Source organism: Bos indicus x Bos taurus, chromosome 9 (genome assembly GCF_003369695.1).
Source record: "Bos indicus x Bos taurus breed Angus x Brahman F1 hybrid chromosome 9, Bos_hybrid_MaternalHap_v2.0, whole genome shotgun sequence".
NCBI lineage: Eukaryota > Metazoa > Chordata > Mammalia > Artiodactyla > Bovidae > Bos > Bos indicus x Bos taurus.
In genome coordinates this window covers 16,306,377-16,321,188 of record NC_040084.1, presented here as the reverse complement: position 1 = coordinate 16,321,188, position 14,812 = coordinate 16,306,377, and the positions used below count along the sequence as shown (strand labels likewise).

Here is a 14,812-nt window from a genome sequence, read left to right as displayed (position 1 = left end):
CACTTAGCAATAAGTATTACCATATACTCCTAAACCATTATTCCCTGTAAGTTTAGTTTCCTCAATAACCATACTGGGATGGATAAATGTGCTATGTGGAAGGATTTATTGATTCCTAGCTCTTGGGGCCATAATATATTTTAAAAAGTCTAATATTTAGACCAAATACTGTACTATTTGTATAAAACTTAATGGTATATTTATTGAAAGTTCTATAACTTGATGCAGGTATATATTTTAGGGTATTTCAGAGTACATATTTGAGAGTTTTAACTTTGTAAAGAGCACAATACAAAGAAGAGAGGTTTATATGATACCCAAGGGATTATGTCTGATTGGAAAATAGAGGTGCATTAATGAGAAACTTCTAGATAATGATGGGGAAGAAAGCTATATTGTAGAATCTTTCTTGGGCAGCTATTTTTTTTTAAAGCAATAAAAATATTTACCATATGTTAAAAAAGAAATGTCAGGCCCCTAATAGAGTTATTAATGCTAAAATCGAGACTTAATACATATATAACCTAGCTGAAATTACAACTTTCCTCAGGAATATAACCCTAAATAGTCAGTGTGAAATTTTCTGGTCAACACCAGTGAGGGTTCTCTCTATCTCCACTGAATGAAGATGAAGTAATCCGCCTAAGAAGACCACTTTGTCCCCAAACAGAGATGACCTAATCTGAATTGTGTTTTTTGTTTATTACCTCTTTGTCCTGCCTCTGAAAACCTTTCCCTTTCTGTGGACCATTGCAGTTCCACTCTACTCACTAGATGGGAGGCTTCCGGGTCCATGAATCATTCAGTAAAGCTTAGTATATTTTTAAATTTTACTTTGGTGAACTTTCTTTTTTGTTACACCATCAACAGCAACCATATAAAGAGCTACGATATAACTTGGAATAAATCTAGTCAAAAGATAGAGATAAAAATTGCTATAAAACTCTTAACCCAATCTTGTTCCTGAGAAGGGGGTCAGCCAACTCTAAGAATTTTTACTGAATTCAAAAATCTGTGGAAAAACAAGCACTTCATTCTCACTAATATGCCCACACCTATAGAAAGAGTAAACCATGCATTTTTTTTTTTAATTGGAAGATAATCGCTCTATGGTATTATGCTGGTTTCTGCCATACATCAACTTGAATCAGTCACAGGTATGCATATGTCCTTTCCATCTTGAACCCCCTTCCCACCTCCCACCCCATCCCACCCCTCTACATTGTCACAGAGCACTGGGTTGTCTCCCTGTGTCACACAGAACATTCTCAATTGTTATCCATTTTCCATGTGTTGTGTGCTGTGCTTAGTCGCTCAGTCACATCTGACTCTGCAACTCCATGGACTGTAGCCCATCAGGCTCCATTGCCTATGAGGATTCTCCAGGCAAGAATACTAGAGTGGGTTGCCATGCCCTCCTCCACGGGATCTTTGCAACCCAGGGATTGAACCCAGGTCTCCTGCATTGCAGGAGGATTCTTTACCATCTGAGCCACCGGAGAAGTCCATCTATTTTACATATGAAAGTGTATAGGTTTCCATGCTACTGTCTCAATTCATCCCACCCTCTCTTTCCCCCACTGTGTCCATAAGTCTGTTCTCTATGTGTCTCCATTGCTGCCCTGCAAAAAGGTTCATTGGCGCCGTCTTTCTAGATTCCATATGCATGCATTAGTGAATGAGGCAAACATTTGTTAGAATTCTCACTAGTGTTTGAAAATCTGCAGAGAAACTGGGGGAAAGAGCCTTTGTTACTGGGAAAGACAAAGTATAATGGGGAAAGTGAACAGCTGGAGTCAGGTGTTTAAATTCTCAGCTATCACCCCATAGGAACCAGCTCTGGCAATGTGGAATAAACCCTATGGCAGTAAATTTACCAAACTTCACATGAGAGCCAGTGGTTTTCAATGGACTGCACAGAGTTTCCACTGAGTTCTCTCCCTTCCCCTCCTTAGTCTTCATCGGACAGAATGCACTTGAAACCAATAAAAAAATGTTGATGTTTGGACAGAGATGGTCCTGTTGACTTAAGTACATGATGAGACAAATGCCAGGACACCTGTGTAATAAAATCACAGGTAAAAAATAATAATAATAATTCCATGCCGAAAACAAAGAACTCAGACCAGAAGCCAGCAAAAACAGAGGAAATGAAACAAACAAACAAAAAAAAAATGATTGCAAAAAATAAGAACACAGGTAAAATACCTGAATGATATCATTTATCAAACTAAGATAGATTTAGCAAAGTAAGATCCAAAAAGCAAATTAATAACAGAGATTGAGGATTCCTCTGACAACCAGAGTAAATGGAAAGGAAACCATAAAAGTAAAACAATGAAAGAAAACAGTGAGGAAAACAAAGATAATGTGACTTAAAGATAACTTTTCCTTAAATAGAAAGTCCAACAAACAAACAATTAATTCTACTTCAACATTAAAAAATTCCTTGCAGATATCTGGAAATAAATAAATCTTTTTATTAAAATATATGATTTTCAGGAAACACTAAGAAAAGTAATTTAAATTAGAAATATTCTGGGTAAGCTGTTAAATTTCAAAAGTAAAGAAAAAAATATGTTAAGCACTCAAACTGAAAAAAAAGGGGGAGAATAAATCAAGCTGGCTTCAGGCTTTTCCAAATTAATATCTCTTTGCAAGAGAAATTTTTTTAACATCTCCAAAATTTTCAGGATGTAAAATTATGACCCAATAATATTCTAAGCAATCAGAAACACCAAAGGTTCTTCACTATACCATGGTATGTTGTATTAGATCCTTATCACTTCTGTAACAAATGATCACAAAATCAGTGGCTTTAAACAATACAAATTTACTTTCCAGGGGGACAGAAGTCCAAAATTAGTCTCATGGGTCTAAAATCAAAGTGTTAAATAGTGGAATGTGATTTCAAATCTACTTGTCTAGGGGAGAAATGAAGTTGTTTCTAAGAGCGAATCTGTTTTGATCTAAGAATGAAGTTGTTTTGATTAGTAAAGTTGTTTTGATACAAAAGGGAAATTGTTGTATCATCCATGATTGCTGACAAGTGCTGAGTAAGCTGCTGAGAGGCACCACTGGTTGCTTACCAGTAAGAACATAAGAAGAAACAACCATGGCAAGGGACATTTAGAATACAAATACCCGCAGCTCGTGATGAGTATTCAAGAGTGTGTGATCTGGGCAAGGTGACTCCCGCTGATCTAAGTAGCTCTTTGAAGACTTTGGGGCACCAGCTCATGCCTGGAAAATGAATGTTTGGCCACAGTGAAAACCATGTAGTGGCCTCAGAAGGTTGTCTTGCCTGTCAACACCTACATCTTCATTCCCTCGCATAAGGAGGGAATAAGCAATAAGGAAATTATTCCTCTAGCAATAAGGAACATTTATTCTTATGCCAGCAGTTGGACATCAACATTTGGTTGGCTAAACTGACTCTCCTAAGAACAAGGGTTCAACTTGGTAGAAGGGTTCACCTTGAACTATATTTGGCTTTTATTCCTTTCATCTTCCCTTACTTGGATCAATAGTTATTAATCTATCATTGGTTTGGAATATGGTATTTCTCTATTGGCTTATTACGAGACATTACCTTGCATGTTATTGGCTTATGAAATTATTATACAAGTTCTGCAGTAACTTGTGTTAAGTAAAACATTGGCAAAGATAATCGCAGTCTCTGAGCATAATTTGTCCCCACCCACCACCCTCCCCCCCAAAAAAAACCCCACAAGATGTTCCTTTTGGAGGTTCCAAAGAAGAACTGAGTTCTTGCTTCCTTCAGCTCCTAGAGGCTTCTGGCTTTTCTTGGATGGTGACAATATGTCTCCAATCTCTTCTTTCTCTACATTGTCTTCTCTTTCACTGTACTTTGACTGCCTCCCTCTTATAAGGACACTAATGGTTACACTGGACCCATCTAGATAATGTGGATAACTAAATCTCAATTCGCTATTGTTCAGCCCCTCACAAAATCTCAATATCTTTGATTTAATTACATTTCTAAAATCTCTTTTGCCATATTAGGTAATATATTGCTATGACTGAATATGTGTGTCCCCATAAATTCACAGATTGAAATTTAATCCCTAATGGGATAATATGTGTAGGTAGGGCCTTTGTAAAGTGATTAGGTCATAAGGGAGAATTGTCATGAATGGATAAGTGTCTTTATAAAAGTGGTCCCAGAGAGCTGCATCTCCCTTTCCATCATGGGAAGTTACAGCCAAAAGATGGTCACAGACACTGAATCTGCCAATACCTCCACCTTGTACTTCCTAATCTCTAGAAATGCGAAGAAAAAAATTACTTTTTTCTTTTAAGCCACCCAGTCTATGGTATTTTGTTAATAGGAGCCCTAAAATATTCAGATACATATTCATAGGGTTCTAAGAATTAAGATGTAGATATATCATAAGTCCTTGGAAAGAAAGTTATGACCAACCTAGATAGCACATTCAGAAGCAGAGACATTACTTTACCAATGAAGGTCCGTCTAGTCAAGGCTATGGTTTTTCCAGTGGTCATGTATGGATGTGAGAGTTGGACTGTGAAGAAAACTGAGCACCTAAGCATTGATGTTTTTGAACTGTGGTGTTGGAGAAGACTCTTGAGAGTCCCTTGGACTGCAAGGAGATCCAACCAGTCCATTCTGAAGGAGATCAGTCCTAGGTGTTCATTGGAAGGACTGATGCTAAAGCTGAAACTCCAATACTTTGGCCACCTCAAGTGAAACGTTGGCTCATTGGAAAGACTCTGATGCTGGGAGGGACTGGGGTCAGGAGGAGAAGGGGATAATAGAGGATGAGATGGCTGGATGGCATCACCAACTCGATGGACCTGAGTTTGAGTGAACTCCGGGAGTTGGTGATGGACAGAGGCTTGGTGTGCTGTGATTCATGGGGTCGCAAAGAGTCGGACACAACTGAGCGACTGAACTGAACTGAACTGATAACATAATAGGGCCATATCATAGATATTCTCAACATTTAAGGATTAAAATCAAATGAATTAAAAGATTAATCAAAGTAATATCCTCCCAGGTTTTGAAGAAATTTTAAAGAGATGAACAGAAATTCATTCATTAGGCAATTTAATTACAAAGTTAAAACTAATCAACTGTATGGTGACACAGCATTTTGTAAATGTTACAAAACTTGATAAAGATTAAATAACTATCACAATAAATAGCAATGGATTATGAGATGTTAGTAATAGGTAGCGGAATGTTAATGTTCAGCTAATGTATAATAATAAGTCAAATTCTATGTTTAAAAATATTTTGTTGATCTTAGTACTTTTAAGAAACAATATCACTTAGGGAAAGAAATACATTTATTTATTGTCAGTTTAAAATAAAAGTCTGGTAAATGTGCTTTCAATATACTACAGTGATTTCTCTGGAGATGCAAAGTAGTTGTGTAGTTCTTGAACAACAACAACAACAACAAAATCAATGGTGTCAAAAGAGATTTTAGTTACATTCTTTACTAAGAAGTATAATCATTCACAGACAGACTAAGCAACATAAAGTACCCTTTTTTAAGATCTTCTATTGCAATATGTTACTTTTCCTGCACAGTTTTACCCACGCTTCTTAGATTATTCTTTGCAAGATTCAGATTTTGCAAGTAGTCCACTAAAAATGTCTGTATTCTTTATCTGAGTTTGTCATCTACTGGGCAAACCCTCAAAAAGTATTTTAATCTGAAAAAATATGCATTTCAGAAATTTACAAATCAAACATTAATTTGTCATAATTCAATATAATTTATGTGGTTATATATATATATATGGAGAGAGAGAAATTAAGTAATATAAATTAATCTATTCAAAGTTACTTTCTTAATCACATGTATTACTGTCTTAATTATTCAGTTGTTTTTTGCACTTAAAATAACATGTAGTAGTTTTTGGTGGAAATATTTGTATTCTGCATAAATGTTTTCCATAATATGCAAATTTTGCTATAATTCCTGCCAAATGGAAAAGTTCCATTTGTTGTTGTTATTGTTTATTCGCTAAATTGTGTCCAACTCTTTTGCAACCCCATGGACAATAGCCCTCCAGGCCACTCTGTACATGAAATTTTCCAGGCAAGAATACGGGATTGGGTTGCCATTCCTTCCTCCAGGGGATCTTCCTGACCCAGGGATCAAACTCACATCCCTTACATTGCAGGTGGATTCTTTACCACTGAGCCACCAGGAAAATGTTCTATAATCATGCTCATTATATTGTTTGGCTAATCCATCGGTGTTAGACATTGCATCTCTAAAAATTGAACTATGCTTTCAACTATCATATGACATTATTTTTTCTCATTTACATATAGTTTCTATTCTACAACACTAATTTTAAAATCAGATTATAATTCTGAATATTTAATATTACTGCTTAATATACATTTCTATTCTTTCATGTTTCCCTGTACTACATGAAAAACATGCCACTATTAGATACATTGTTTTATATCTCCAAAGAGTTTGAGATATACACAATATAGAGAATCCTTTGAAATTGAATGAAGTAACCAAATTCTAGTCATTTTTTCCATTTGAAATATTCACATAATATTCATTTCCAAAACTTCCTACCTTTTGGAAAGTTAGACTTTCTTACTTGAGATTCAGAACTTTCAAAAAAGAGTAATTTAAGAGTCAATTTACACAGTCATATACTTAGAGTTGCAAAAGCTGTGTTTAGTTTAATGGATGCTCTGAGTATTTTTTTGTGTGTGTGTCTTTTAGTTTTGGTAAAATGTATCAAATATGCTTGATATTTATTAGTATGTTTTGCTGAAAAATAAGCAATTTTCTTTTTTTTCCCCTGGCATTCCATATTTTCTTCCAAAATATTTCTGTGATATAAGTAATTTTCTTTTCTAACGTCTTTCCATCTTCCATTTCTCTGCTGATTGTGATACTTTTATTATTTTCTCTCTGGTAAAAATTTTTAGCATTTAAAATAACATGTAGGAACATGCCACTACATTTTAAGAGCAGTTTATATATGTATTACCTATAAAAGTGTCATAAAAAACATGCAATTGGTGGATAATTGCTTAGTAATCAATGAAATATCTATTTTGTGGATTAGTGGCAAATAGATATTAGATATTATATTATGGTTCATGAATGCCACTCATTATCAATCACCATTGGAAACTGATTTCAGTAGTTATGCTTTTTTTCAGTAGTTTTGATTGGAACAGTTTTGATATTCAGTAATTTTCATTTGGCATATCATTTCTAAAGATAGAATCTGTGCAAACATTTTCACCTTTCAGTTTTTAATATTTTATAAACCATATTTCCATATGTTGCTCAAGTTATCTTAGTATTTTGGATACATTTGTGTTTTACTAATTTAATAATTATTGATTATATGTCCAACAAGTATTTATTAGTCATCCACCATATTCCAGGGCACTAATCTAGGTCATATTATATTCAGTACGTCAGGGTCATTAATTTGAACATTATTTTATATTTACCTTTGACTTGAGAAAATTATAAAGAACATCAAAATTAAATCATACATTTCATTATTTTTCAATTTTTCTATATATATTTATGTAAAGATTACAAGCCTTAGCAAACAAGAGCATTGTCTGTCAACTTTTAAATATTTTACATCCTGTCTGACATGATATGAGGTAAAAATACAAGCATTACCAAGAAGTTTCAAGTTTTGGACCCTCTGTGATGCAATGATGTTGGAAACCTGAATGCTACGGTGAAAAAGACTGCAAAATGTCTGTGTCCCTGAACTCAGCAGACAAGAGGATCAGGAATAATTAGCAACACTTGCCATATATGAGCTTTTGCCAGGTAAAGCTGCTGTACTAGTCTCAGAGGGTTAGCGTAGCAAAAGTTTATTTCTTGCTCATGGTACATCCTGCTCTGCTCTGGATGGAATTCTGCTCAATATATCAACTTCTTTCTGAGATTTAGGCTGAAAGAAACCACATTCTGAAATGTGCTGAGATACAAAAAGAGGCACGAGTTCTATTCTGTGTGCCTTCTCAGTGTGTCCAAATTTTTGTGACCTCGTGAAAATTTCAAAGCAAGAATATTGGAATGGGTTGCTATTCCCTTCTCCAGGGGATCTTCCCAACCCAGAGGTTAAGCCAGGGCCTACCACATTACAGGCAGATTCTTTATCTTCTGAGACAACTATTACTATATTATTACTACTGAAATGGGAGGGAAGGGGGCAGGGCACAATGTTTAAAAGAACAACATAGCCTGAGGACATTGTATAAGCTGATTAGAACCAAAAGATCCAAGATGGTGGATGAGTCATCTTTCAGTGAACTGTATGCTCATTGTAATACATTTTGCTGTTGCTGTTTAGTCATTCAGTTCAGTCAGTTCAGTCGCTCAGTCGTGTCTGACTCTTTGCGACCCCATGAATCACAGCACGCCAAGCCTCCCTGTCCATCACCAACTCCTGGAGTTCACTCAAACTCATGTCCATCAAGTCAGTGATGCCATCCAGCCATCTCATCCTCTATTATCCCCTTCTCCTCCTGACCCCAATCCCTCCCAGCATCAGGGTCTTTTCCAATGAGTCAACTCTTTGCATGAGGTGGCCAAAGTATTGGAGTTTCAGCTTTAGCATCAGTCCTTCCAGTGAACACCCAGGACTGATCTCCTTTAGAATGGACTGGTTGGATATCCTTGTAGTCCAAGGGACTCTCAAGAGTCTTCTCCAACACCACAGTTCAAAAGGGTCAGTTCTTCGGCTCTCAGCTTTCTTCACAGTCCAACTCTCACATCCATACGTGACCACTGGAAAAACCATAGCCTTGACTAGATGAACATTTGTGGACAAAGTAATGTCTCTGCTTTTGAATACGCTGTCTAGGTTGGTCATAACTATCCTTCCAAGGAGTAAGCGTCTTTTAATTTCATGGCTGCAATCACCATCTGCAGTGATTTTGGAGCCCAAAAAACTAAAGTCAGCCACTGTTTCCACTGTTTCCCCATCTATTTGCCATGAAGTGATGAGACCAGATAACATGATCTTAGTCATTGGTTTATGCTAAATGACACACCCACCACTGCCTTTACAGGCCAGCCATTAAAGACCAAAAAGTACACAAAGGCCCAATTGCTGGAAAACTTTATCCCTTCCCCCAAATTAGTGGAATAATCCTCCTACTCATTAGCCTATAAAAATAGCCAGCCTATAAAAACTAATCACACCATATTTCCGGCCTCTTTTGGGCTCTCTCTCTCTCTCTTTCTTACCTTCTGAGCTGGCCCACACTCTGCCTGTGGAGTGCATATCTAAAGAAATTCACTTCTTGCCTATCACTTCATCTCCAAATTCTTTCACAGTGAAGCAAGAACCTCCAGTTCACTGGCAACACTGTGACTACTACTACAATTACAAAAATTCTGGGATTCAGATATAAACTGCTGCCTCACAGTACTATGCCTGAATTTAAACCCCTTGATCACAGAGCTACTGTTGCTTCTTTAGATGCAACTCCTGTTTTACTTAATTATACTCATAACAATAAATTCACTTACCACCAGACAGCTTCAGTCTCTGAGTCAGGGCTAAATTTGCATACCTATAAAATAGCAAAAAACGGTTAATAGCATGTACCCTGATGAGGTAAACAGGCCCAACTCTACCACTTACTAGTGTTGTGAATTTACTTAATTCCCTTAAGCCTCAGGATCCTCAAATCTAGAATGCTGATAAGAATGGTAGCTACTTCATGGGATTGTTGTGAAGATTAATCAGGTGATGCAAAGAGTTAACTGAGTAACATATGCAAGATATAGCTATATAAGTGAAACATAAACACAATTTTATTTTGTTTAATAAAACACTAATTTATTAAAAAGTCCCTTTTATTTTGATTACCATCTTGGTTTTTGTATGGCAACCTTTTATAAAGAGGCTATGGAAGAGGTAAAAACAGATGGTACATAACATCTGAATCTTGACTGACATTCTTTGAAACTATGATGAGAATGGACTACAGTTTGAAACTATGTAATAGTTGGATGTACCTTCCAACATCCACAGATATGACTACACTTTTGATGTCTTTCATTTCTTTACTCTGAAAAAGCACATACAACAGACACATTTATGCACATAAAGACTGAAGAGCATATTGTAGACCCAGTGAAAATCAAGATGATGTGAAATTGAAAGAATACACTAGAATGTGTCATAATTTAGTGAAGCATTTGTTATAAGGTAAAGTATATCTTTGAAGATTATGCTCTTTTTAGAAAAAATTTTCCTTTCTAAATATGAATTTAGATGCTACTGTACCAATGTGGCTAGGCTTTGTGAAGAGGCAAATGTTTCCTTTGGATGATCAAAGCCAAATAAAGCTCAGAAGGTGGAGGGGACATGCTTAAACCTAAATGTCTCATTCTAGAGAACTGACTTGGTAAAGTTTGGCTTTACCATTTGTTGCTGTCCTATACTGTGTTCAAGAAATAGTAAAGAGTTGAAGCTGGTAGTCTTTCTTTCATTTTGTACCTAAAAAAAAAAAAAAAAGAGGAAATTTAAAGGAAAAGTTATTTGTCATTGATAATTAGTTCTTACACTGATGTTGGTCTATATATATCAGTGCCACTGTTCTGTTTGAGACAAAAGAACCACTACTGTGAGCTGTGAGTAAGGGATAAGGTTTTGAATCAGTTAGGGTTCATCAGAGAGATAGAATCAGGTGTGTGTGTGTGTGTGTGTGTGCAAACAAATTTATTATAAGGTATTAGCTCACATGATTATGAAGACTAAGAAGTCTCAGAATCTGCTATCTGCAAAACATCTGAGAAGGCCAATTGTGTAGTTCAAAGGCCTGAGAGCCAGAAAGCCAATGTTATAGATTTCAGGCTGAAAACCCAAGAGCCAGAAACATTAAGGGCAGGAAAACATTGATATTCCAGCTCAACAGTAAGACTGAGAGACTGAATACTCACTTCCTCCACATTTTTGGTCTATCCAGTCTCCCAAGGAATAAGATGAAGCCCACTCACAGTATGTAATGTGCTGCACTAAATCTGTCAATTCAAATGCTAATCTCTTCCAGATCCACCCTTACAGACACACAATGAAAGAATGTTCCCCAGACATCTGGTCAACCCACTATCCAGTCAGGTGATACATCATAAACTAGCAACAGTTTCATCTAAAGGTAATGAGAATTCTCACTTTCAATCACTTTATGAAGAATCTGGGACAAAATTTTGAAAAGAATCTGCATGCCAATGCAGGAGATGCAGTCTTGATCCCTTGGTTGGGAAGATTCCCTGGAGAAGGAAATGGCAATCCAATTCTACATTCTTGCCTGGGAAATCCCATGAACAGAGGAGCCTTGTGGGCTACAGTCCTTGGAGTTGCAAAAGAGTCATACACAACTTAGCTACTGAACAACAACAATATCAAGAGGACATTCTTGCTCCTTCTGAGTCTTCAACCTAGAATTCAAAAATTTGAACATTTTTGCCTAAATGATGAGCAGAAAACCAGGCTATTCAACAAGAAGTTAGACTGTATGGAATACTCTCAATCTGCCATCCGAATTCACTCTCCATTCTTTTCCACCCTACCCTGTGCTCCAGAAGGCTAACATTGGAGACTACATCAATAGATTACTGGCTGATATCCAAGAAACAGATTGGAAGATCTCTTTCAAGAAGGGACTGGAAGATCCCCTACCAGACACAGGTTAGATTTTGCTGTGTCCTGCTATCCAAAGTTACAGCTCCTAGCAGACATACCTCTTCTACAGCCATAGCTTCAGCTTTTAGGTTCCATAAATTCCCTTTGTACTCTTTCAAGACTAGAAGTGGTTTTAACAGCTCCCTTTTGTTGTTGCTAAGCATAAAGTTCTTCGCAATCCCTTGGCAGTTGTTCTTCACCATAAAACTAGTCGATTGGATGACCTAATTATTGAGAGAAGTCTTCCACCAGGAAAAGCAGTCATAATTGTATTAAATTGTAAGCCAAGACTGTCCCCTGTTCATTTGGGGCTCTTTATGGCACTGAACCAACAGACAGATAAAGGAACACCAGTGACTGATTCTGATTACTAAAAACAAATTAGGATGTTGATGCTCAAGAAAGGCAAATGATTTCTAACACCCATCTCCCCCACCCACAATAAACATTTGAATTCATATATACATCATCATTTTCATTGAGTGCATGCTCAGTAGTCTTCAACTATTTTCAACCCTATGGACTGTAGCCCACCAGGCTCCTCTGTCCGTGGGATTTCCCAGGCAAGAATACTGGAGTGGGTTGCTATTAGCTTCTCCAGGAGATTTTCCCTACTCAGGGATTGAGCTCTCAGCTCTTGTGTCTTCTTCATTGGCAGGCAGATTCTTTACTACTGTGCCACTTTGGAAGCCCCATATATATGTACACATGTAAAAATACATGTATATTTCATTTTACTATTGTGCCCCTTAGATGTTCCCAAGTGACCTTAGTAACTGAAGAATATCAAGGCGAAGATTGAATACTGGACTATGTTCCTTCCATAGAATCATCTCAAAAATTTTTAAAGAGCTGTTCAATGTCCTGAGGTCAAATAATATTATGTATCTTCAAAAAGGCCTCTAATTATGTCATTCAATTAAAGCATCTTCATATCTGAAGCAAAGATTTTGAATGCTAAGTGAAAATGGCTCAAGACTTTCATTAAATAAAAGTTGTTCAACCAAGTTAGTTTTACTATGATGACTTTAAAAGTAAGTTTATTTTATATGCATTGTTCATCCTCACTTACAGTTTGCTATCTAAACAAGACAAAATAATATTAATAAAGACAAGAAGTTCTACTTGGTAAAGGCCTTTCACTATACTTGCAGTTCTGTTTCCAAGACAGAGTATAGATTAGGTGTTCCAAAAATTGATTAAAAATTGATAGTTGTCATTCATATGCAATTTTTCACTTAAAAAATCATAAATGATTTTTGCATTTATGAAACCAAGCAAAATTTTAATTTCTTAGGCTAATACTAGCCTACATACATAGCTGTTCAATTGGTTGAATACATACAGATGTGCTTTTAAAGGTCTTTAGCTTTTATCCTCTGGAAAATCACTTACATTATACTTTTAAATATTTTTGACTCAGCTGCACATAATTGGATTAATTATTATACTAGATGGTGATTTAATTTCATCATCAGTCTATGGATGACCCCATTCTTAATCTTTCTTTTTGTTGTTTAATTTTCTATTTTGACAAATATAATACCACTAGATAACCTTTCACTTAAAAATGAACACCTAACTATAACTTATAATAATTAGTGTCATGTATATCTATGCATCTTCCCAACTATGTATTTCTAAATCCTTTCCTCAATGTTCTGCCTAGAACTTCCACTACAATATACAATGCAAGTGGTGATTATGGAATTTGTTGCAAAATTCTATACTTTTGAAAAGACTATTCCATTGTTTCCTAGGTAAAATAATGTGTACATTTTTTGAAAAATGAAATCAGTTTATCAGGTAAATAAAGTTACCTTCTAATCTTAATTTCCCAAGAATTATTTTTGTGATTTGGTGTTGAAATTTATCAAATATTTTTCTGCATCTATTGATATGATTATATAATTTTTTATAAATTAATATGTTGAGTTACATTTATGGATTCCTAAAATTAAAGGATTCTTAGAGATGTAAAATTAAACCTAGCATGGTTGGAATGTATCTTTTTCATGCACATTGGATTTTACTTGTTAATATATTCTTCTTGGGTTTTGTTTTTGTAAGTATGATTGAAATGAGTATGTCTTTTTTTCTCATAATGACTTTCATTTTGGTAAATGTATTGGAGAATAAATGGAGGATTTTCTTGCCTTTTCAATTGTCTAGAAAATTTGAAAGAAAATTAATGCTTGTTTCCTAAATATTTGCTATAACTTGTAAAATTATCTAGACATAGTATGTTTTGAAGAATAAATTTTTAATGACTTTTACTTGTGTTAAGGGGTATAAGACTATTAATGTTTGACTTCATCACAAGTCAGTTTTCATTGCATTTTTCTAGCATTTTTGGTAAGTTTTCAAAATTGTCATCTTATCATTGATAGTGTTTTCTTATTTTTGTGGTCTCTATTGAGTCTGTATTTATGTCCTCTTTTTATTCACAGTATTGTTTATTTGTGTCTTCTTTCATCTCTCTAACAATAATGATATATGTTTATTTCCTCTGTTAGTTTTTTTTTTTTAATCATCAAATTTTGCATCCTCTTTTCTATTTTATTTATTTCTACTGTATTTTTTTTCATTTACTTCTTTCTAATTTTTGGCCTTACTATGTTTTTCTTGTACTATATTTTTATATTAGATACTTAGAACTTTAATTAGATGCTTTTTTGTCTACTAACATAACTACCTGGAGAAGGAAATGGCAACCCACTCCAGTGTTCTTGCCTGGAGAATCCCAGGGACAGGGGAGCCTGGTGGGCTGCCGTCTCTGGGGTCACACAGAGTCGGACACGACTGAAGTGACGCAGCAGCAGCAACATAACTAGCTAGAAAGTCTAACTTTCTATAAAACTTACGTTTATGACATCCCGTAAGTTTTAACACATATTTTCACTGTCATGCAGTACTTGGATTATTTTATTATTTCCAATATTTTTCTTTTTCTAAAACAGTATTATTTTGGCAGAGAATATATATCATACTTTGACTTCCAGGTGACTCAGCAAGATACTCATGAGATGCAGGTTTCATCCTTGGGTTGGGAAGATCCCCTGGAGTAGGAAAGAACAACCCACTTCAGTATTCTTTCCTGGAAAATTCC

The 14,812-nt window shown here is 35.5% G+C and overlaps 1 long non-coding RNA gene across 3 annotated transcripts in view; it reads left to right on the top strand.

Annotated features, from left to right (window-relative positions):
- Window positions 1-13,974, top strand: part of LOC113898102 — a 28,811-nt gene extending 14,837 nt beyond the window's left edge. For 2 of the 3 annotated variants that reach the window (XR_003512521.1, XR_003512520.1), the window contains 3 exons: window positions 10,051-10,227; window positions 11,072-11,176; window positions 12,457-13,974. This is a non-coding gene — a long non-coding RNA (uncharacterized LOC113898102). Of the gene's footprint in view, window positions 1-10,050; window positions 10,228-11,071; window positions 11,177-11,603; window positions 12,238-12,456 lie in introns of those variants that run through there. The other variant, XR_003512522.1, reaches the window with a different exon arrangement.
- Window positions 13,975-14,812: the final 838 nt, after the last annotated feature.